The following is an 8,130-nucleotide window of genomic DNA, read 5'->3' as shown; positions in this document are numbered from 1 at the left end:
AGGCATCACTTTCGATTTCTTGTCTGAGGCCGAAATACCAATTTTGATTTTTTTCCCTATAGCATGCTATATGAAGCCCACCATACAGGTTCTTTCGCCTACGGCCAATGTACTTATAGCATGCTATTGGAAAAAAAATCAGAATTGGTATTTCGGCCTCAGACAAGAAATCAAAAGCGATGCCTACGGCAACCGGTGGTCCCAAGCTATTTCATGTCCAAGTACCGACCGGACTCGACGTTCCTTGACGTCACAGTTCGAACGAGATCGAATAAGATTCAACGTGATTTGGCCGTACAATGTCTTTATTTGGACTACGGTGCGGCCAAATCTTGTTCTATTTCGTTCGAACTGTGACGTCAAGGAACGTCGAGTCCGGTCGGTACTTGGACGGTAAATAGCTTGAGACCACCGGATGCCGTAGGCATCACTTTCGATTTCTTGTCTGAGGCCGAAATACCAATTTTGATTTTTTTCCCTATAGCATGCTATATGAAGCCCACCATACAGGTTCTTTCGCCTACGGCCAATGTACTTATAGCATGCTATTGGAAAAAAAATCAGAATTGGTATTTCGGCCTCAGACAAGAAATCAAAAGCGATGCCTACGGCAACCGGTGGTCCCAAGCTATTTCATGTCCAAGTACCGACCGGACTCGACGTTCCTTGACGTCACAGTTCGAACGAGATCGAATAAGATTCAACGTGATTTGGCCGTACAATGTCTTTATTTGGACTACGGTGCGGCCAAATCTTGTTCTATTTCGTTCGAACTGTGACGTCAAGGAACGTCGAGTCCGGTCGGTACTTGGACGGTAAATAGCTTGAGACCACCGGATGCCGTAGGCATCACTTTCGATTTCTTGTCTGAGGCCGAAATACCAATTTTGATTTTTTTCCCTATAGCATGCTATATGAAGCCCACCATACAGGTTCTTTCGCCTACGGCCAATGTACTTATAGCATGCTATTGGAAAAAAAATCAGAATTGGTATTTCGGCCTCAGACAAGAAATCAAAAGCGATGCCTACGGCAACCGGTGGTCCCAAGCTATTTCATGTCCAAGTACCGACCGGACTCGACGTTCCTTGACGTCACAGTTCGAACGAGATCGAATAAGATTCAACGTGATTTGGCCGTACAATGTCTTTATTTGGACTACGGTGCGGCCAAATCTTGTTCTATTTCGTTCGAACTGTGACGTCAAGGAACGTCGAGTCCGGTCGGTACTTGGACGGTAAATAGCTTGAGACCACCGGATGCCGTAGGCATCACTTTCGATTTCTTGTCTGAGGCCGAAATACCAATTTTGATTTTTTTCCCTATAGCATGCTATATGAAGCCCACCATACAGGTTCTTTCGCCTACGGCCAATGTACTTATAGCATGCTATTGGAAAAAAAATCAGAATTGGTATTTCGGCCTCAGACAAGAAATCAAAAGCGATGCCTACGGCAACCGGTGGTCCCAAGCTATTTCATGTCCAAGTACCGACCGGACTCGACGTTCCTTGACGTCACAGTTCGAACGAGATCGAATAAGATTCAACGTGATTTGGCCGTACAATGTCTTTATTTGGACTACGGTGCGGCCAAATCTTGTTCTATTTCGTTCGAACTGTGACGTCAAGGAACGTCGAGTCCGGTCGGTACTTGGACGGTAAATAGCTTGAGACCACCGGATGCCGTAGGCATCACTTTCGATTTCTTGTCTGAGGCCGAAATACCAATTTTGATTTTTTTCCCTATAGCATGCTATATGAAGCCCACCATACAGGTTCTTTCGCCTACGGCCAATGTACTTATAGCATGCTATTGGAAAAAAAATCAGAATTGGTATTTCGGCCTCAGACAAGAAATCAAAAGCGATGCCTACGGCAACCGGTGGTCCCAAGCTATTTCATGTCCAAGTACCGACCGGACTCGACGTTCCTTGACGTCACAGTTCGAACGAGATCGAATAAGATTCAACGTGATTTGGCCGTACAATGTCTTTATTTGGACTACGGTGCGGCCAAATCTTGTTCTATTTCGTTCGAACTGTGACGTCAAGGAACGTCGAGTCCGGTCGGTACTTGGACGGTAAATAGCTTGAGACCACCGGATGCCGTAGGCATCACTTTCGATTTCTTGTCTGAGGCCGAAATACCAATTTTGATTTTTTTCCCTATAGCATGCTATATGAAGCCCACCATACAGGTTCTTTCGCCTACGGCCAATGTACTTATAGCATGCTATTGGAAAAAAAATCAGAATTGGTATTTCGGCCTCAGACAAGAAATCAAAAGCGATGCCTACGGCAACCGGTGGTCCCAAGCTATTTCATGTCCAAGTACCGACCGGACTCGACGTTCCTTGACGTCACAGTTCGAACGAGATCGAATAAGATTCAACGTGATTTGGCCGTACAATGTCTTTATTTGGACTACGGTGCGGCCAAATCTTGTTCTATTTCGTTCGAACTGTGACGTCAAGGAACGTCGAGTCCGGTCGGTACTTGGACGGTAAATAGCTTGAGACCACCGGATGCCGTAGGCATCACTTTCGATTTCTTGTCTGAGGCCGAAATACCAATTTTGATTTTTTTCCCTATAGCATGCTATATGAAGCCCACCATACAGGTTCTTTCGCCTACGGCCAATGTACTTATAGCATGCTATTGGAAAAAAAATCAGAATTGGTATTTCGGCCTCAGACAAGAAATCAAAAGCGATGCCTACGGCAACCGGTGGTCCCAAGCTATTTCATGTCCAAGTACCGACCGGACTCGACGTTCCTTGACGTCACAGTTCGAACGAGATCGAATAAGATTCAACGTGATTTGGCCGTACAATGTCTTTATTTGGACTACGGTGCGGCCAAATCTTGTTCTATTTCGTTCGAACTGTGACGTCAAGGAACGTCGAGTCCGGTCGGTACTTGGACGGTAAATAGCTTGAGACCACCGGATGCCGTAGGCATCACTTTCGATTTCTTGTCTGAGGCCGAAATACCAATTTTGATTTTTTTCCCTATAGCATGCTATATGAAGCCCACCATACAGGTTCTTTCGCCTACGGCCAATGTACTTATAGCATGCTATTGGAAAAAAAATCAGAATTGGTATTTCGGCCTCAGACAAGAAATCAAAAGCGATGCCTACGGCAACCGGTGGTCCCAAGCTATTTCATGTCCAAGTACCGACCGGACTCGACGTTCCTTGACGTCACAGTTCGAACGAGATCGAATAAGATTCAACGTGATTTGGCCGTACAATGTCTTTATTTGGACTACGGTGCGGCCAAATCTTGTTCTATTTCGTTCGAACTGTGACGTCAAGGAACGTCGAGTCCGGTCGGTACTTGGACGGTAAATAGCTTGAGACCACCGGATGCCGTAGGCATCACTTTCGATTTCTTGTCTGAGGCCGAAATACCAATTTTGATTTTTTTCCCTATAGCATGCTATATGAAGCCCACCATACAGGTTCTTTCGCCTACGGCCAATGTACTTATAGCATGCTATTGGAAAAAAAATCAGAATTGGTATTTCGGCCTCAGACAAGAAATCAAAAGCGATGCCTACGGCAACCGGTGGTCCCAAGCTATTTCATGTCCAAGTACCGACCGGACTCGACGTTCCTTGACGTCACAGTTCGAACGAGATCGAATAAGATTCAACGTGATTTGGCCGTACAATGTCTTTATTTGGACTACGGTGCGGCCAAATCTTGTTCTATTTCGTTCGAACTGTGACGTCAAGGAACGTCGAGTCCGGTCGGTACTTGGACGGTAAATAGCTTGAGACCACCGGATGCCGTAGGCATCACTTTCGATTTCTTGTCTGAGGCCGAAATACCAATTTTGATTTTTTTCCCTATAGCATGCTATATGAAGCCCACCATACAGGTTCTTTCGCCTACGGCCAATGTACTTATAGCATGCTATTGGAAAAAAAATCAGAATTGGTATTTCGGCCTCAGACAAGAAATCAAAAGCGATGCCTACGGCAACCGGTGGTCCCAAGCTATTTCATGTCCAAGTACCGACCGGACTCGACGTTCCTTGACGTCACAGTTCGAACGAGATCGAATAAGATTCAACGTGATTTGGCCGTACAATGTCTTTATTTGGACTACGGTGCGGCCAAATCTTGTTCTATTTCGTTCGAACTGTGACGTCAAGGAACGTCGAGTCCGGTCGGTACTTGGACGGTAAATAGCTTGAGACCACCGGATGCCGTAGGCATCACTTTCGATTTCTTGTCTGAGGCCGAAATACCAATTTTGATTTTTTTCCCTATAGCATGCTATATGAAGCCCACCATACAGGTTCTTTCGCCTACGGCCAATGTACTTATAGCATGCTATTGGAAAAAAAATCAGAATTGGTATTTCGGCCTCAGACAAGAAATCAAAAGCGATGCCTACGGCAACCGGTGGTCCCAAGCTATTTCATGTCCAAGTACCGACCGGACTCGACGTTCCTTGACGTCACAGTTCGAACGAGATCGAATAAGATTCAACGTGATTTGGCCGTACAATGTCTTTATTTGGACTACGGTGCGGCCAAATCTTGTTCTATTTCGTTCGAACTGTGACGTCAAGGAACGTCGAGTCCGGTCGGTACTTGGACGGTAAATAGCTTGAGACCACCGGATGCCGTAGGCATCACTTTCGATTTCTTGTCTGAGGCCGAAATACCAATTTTGATTTTTTTCCCTATAGCATGCTATATGAAGCCCACCATACAGGTTCTTTCGCCTACGGCCAATGTACTTATAGCATGCTATTGGAAAAAAAATCAGAATTGGTATTTCGGCCTCAGACAAGAAATCAAAAGCGATGCCTACGGCAACCGGTGGTCCCAAGCTATTTCATGTCCAAGTACCGACCGGACTCGACGTTCCTTGACGTCACAGTTCGAACGAGATCGAATAAGATTCAACGTGATTTGGCCGTACAATGTCTTTATTTGGACTACGGTGCGGCCAAATCTTGTTCTATTTCGTTCGAACTGTGACGTCAAGGAACGTCGAGTCCGGTCGGTACTTGGACGGTAAATAGCTTGAGACCACCGGATGCCGTAGGCATCACTTTCGATTTCTTGTCTGAGGCCGAAATACCAATTTTGATTTTTTTCCCTATAGCATGCTATATGAAGCCCACCATACAGGTTCTTTCGCCTACGGCCAATGTACTTATAGCATGCTATTGGAAAAAAAATCAGAATTGGTATTTCGGCCTCAGACAAGAAATCAAAAGCGATGCCTACGGCAACCGGTGGTCCCAAGCTATTTCATGTCCAAGTACCGACCGGACTCGACGTTCCTTGACGTCACAGTTCGAACGAGATCGAATAAGATTCAACGTGATTTGGCCGTACAATGTCTTTATTTGGACTACGGTGCGGCCAAATCTTGTTCTATTTCGTTCGAACTGTGACGTCAAGGAACGTCGAGTCCGGTCGGTACTTGGACGGTAAATAGCTTGAGACCACCGGATGCCGTAGGCATCACTTTCGATTTCTTGTCTGAGGCCGAAATACCAATTTTGATTTTTTTCCCTATAGCATGCTATATGAAGCCCACCATACAGGTTCTTTCGCCTACGGCCAATGTACTTATAGCATGCTATTGGAAAAAAAATCAGAATTGGTATTTCGGCCTCAGACAAGAAATCAAAAGCGATGCCTACGGCAACCGGTGGTCCCAAGCTATTTCATGTCCAAGTACCGACCGGACTCGACGTTCCTTGACGTCACAGTTCGAACGAGATCGAATAAGATTCAACGTGATTTGGCCGTACAATGTCTTTATTTGGACTACGGTGCGGCCAAATCTTGTTCTATTTCGTTCGAACTGTGACGTCAAGGAACGTCGAGTCCGGTCGGTACTTGGACGGTAAATAGCTTGAGACCACCGGATGCCGTAGGCATCACTTTCGATTTCTTGTCTGAGGCCGAAATACCAATTTTGATTTTTTTCCCTATAGCATGCTATATGAAGCCCACCATACAGGTTCTTTCGCCTACGGCCAATGTACTTATAGCATGCTATTGGAAAAAAAATCAGAATTGGTATTTCGGCCTCAGACAAGAAATCAAAAGCGATGCCTACGGCAACCGGTGGTCCCAAGCTATTTCATGTCCAAGTACCGACCGGACTCGACGTTCCTTGACGTCACAGTTCGAACGAGATCGAATAAGATTCAACGTGATTTGGCCGTACAATGTCTTTATTTGGACTACGGTGCGGCCAAATCTTGTTCTATTTCGTTCGAACTGTGACGTCAAGGAACGTCGAGTCCGGTCGGTACTTGGACGGTAAATAGCTTGAGACCACCGGATGCCGTAGGCATCACTTTCGATTTCTTGTCTGAGGCCGAAATACCAATTTTGATTTTTTTCCCTATAGCATGCTATATGAAGCCCACCATACAGGTTCTTTCGCCTACGGCCAATGTACTTATAGCATGCTATTGGAAAAAAAATCAGAATTGGTATTTCGGCCTCAGACAAGAAATCAAAAGCGATGCCTACGGCAACCGGTGGTCCCAAGCTATTTCATGTCCAAGTACCGACCGGACTCGACGTTCCTTGACGTCACAGTTCGAACGAGATCGAATAAGATTCAACGTGATTTGGCCGTACAATGTCTTTATTTGGACTACGGTGCGGCCAAATCTTGTTCTATTTCGTTCGAACTGTGACGTCAAGGAACGTCGAGTCCGGTCGGTACTTGGACGGTAAATAGCTTGAGACCACCGGATGCCGTAGGCATCACTTTCGATTTCTTGTCTGAGGCCGAAATACCAATTTTGATTTTTTTCCCTATAGCATGCTATATGAAGCCCACCATACAGGTTCTTTCGCCTACGGCCAATGTACTTATAGCATGCTATTGGAAAAAAAATCAGAATTGGTATTTCGGCCTCAGACAAGAAATCAAAAGCGATGCCTACGGCAACCGGTGGTCCCAAGCTATTTCATGTCCAAGTACCGACCGGACTCGACGTTCCTTGACGTCACAGTTCGAACGAGATCGAATAAGATTCAACGTGATTTGGCCGTACAATGTCTTTATTTGGACTACGGTGCGGCCAAATCTTGTTCTATTTCGTTCGAACTGTGACGTCAAGGAACGTCGAGTCCGGTCGGTACTTGGACGGTAAATAGCTTGAGACCACCGGATGCCGTAGGCATCACTTTCGATTTCTTGTCTGAGGCCGAAATACCAATTTTGATTTTTTTCCCTATAGCATGCTATATGAAGCCCACCATACAGGTTCTTTCGCCTACGGCCAATGTACTTATAGCATGCTATTGGAAAAAAAATCAGAATTGGTATTTCGGCCTCAGACAAGAAATCAAAAGCGATGCCTACGGCAACCGGTGGTCCCAAGCTATTTCATGTCCAAGTACCGACCGGACTCGACGTTCCTTGACGTCACAGTTCGAACGAGATCGAATAAGATTCAACGTGATTTGGCCGTACAATGTCTTTATTTGGACTACGGTGCGGCCAAATCTTGTTCTATTTCGTTCGAACTGTGACGTCAAGGAACGTCGAGTCCGGTCGGTACTTGGACGGTAAATAGCTTGAGACCACCGGATGCCGTAGGCATCACTTTCGATTTCTTGTCTGAGGCCGAAATACCAATTTTGATTTTTTTCCCTATAGCATGCTATATGAAGCCCACCATACAGGTTCTTTCGCCTACGGCCAATGTACTTATAGCATGCTATTGGAAAAAAAATCAGAATTGGTATTTCGGCCTCAGACAAGAAATCAAAAGCGATGCCTACGGCAACCGGTGGTCCCAAGCTATTTCATGTCCAAGTACCGACCGGACTCGACGTTCCTTGACGTCACAGTTCGAACGAGATCGAATAAGATTCAACGTGATTTGGCCGTACAATGTCTTTATTTGGACTACGGTGCGGCCAAATCTTGTTCTATTTCGTTCGAACTGTGACGTCAAGGAACGTCGAGTCCGGTCGGTACTTGGACGGTAAATAGCTTGAGACCACCGGATGCCGTAGGCATCACTTTCGATTTCTTGTCTGAGGCCGAAATACCAATTTTGATTTTTTTCCCTATAGCATGCTATATGAAGCCCACCATACAGGTTCTTTCGCCTACGGCCAATGTA

The sequence above is a fragment of the Branchiostoma lanceolatum genome, chromosome 14 (genome assembly GCF_035083965.1).
Source record: "Branchiostoma lanceolatum isolate klBraLanc5 chromosome 14, klBraLanc5.hap2, whole genome shotgun sequence".
NCBI lineage: Eukaryota > Metazoa > Chordata > Leptocardii > Amphioxiformes > Branchiostomatidae > Branchiostoma > Branchiostoma lanceolatum.
Note: the sequence above shows the minus strand (reverse complement) of the source record.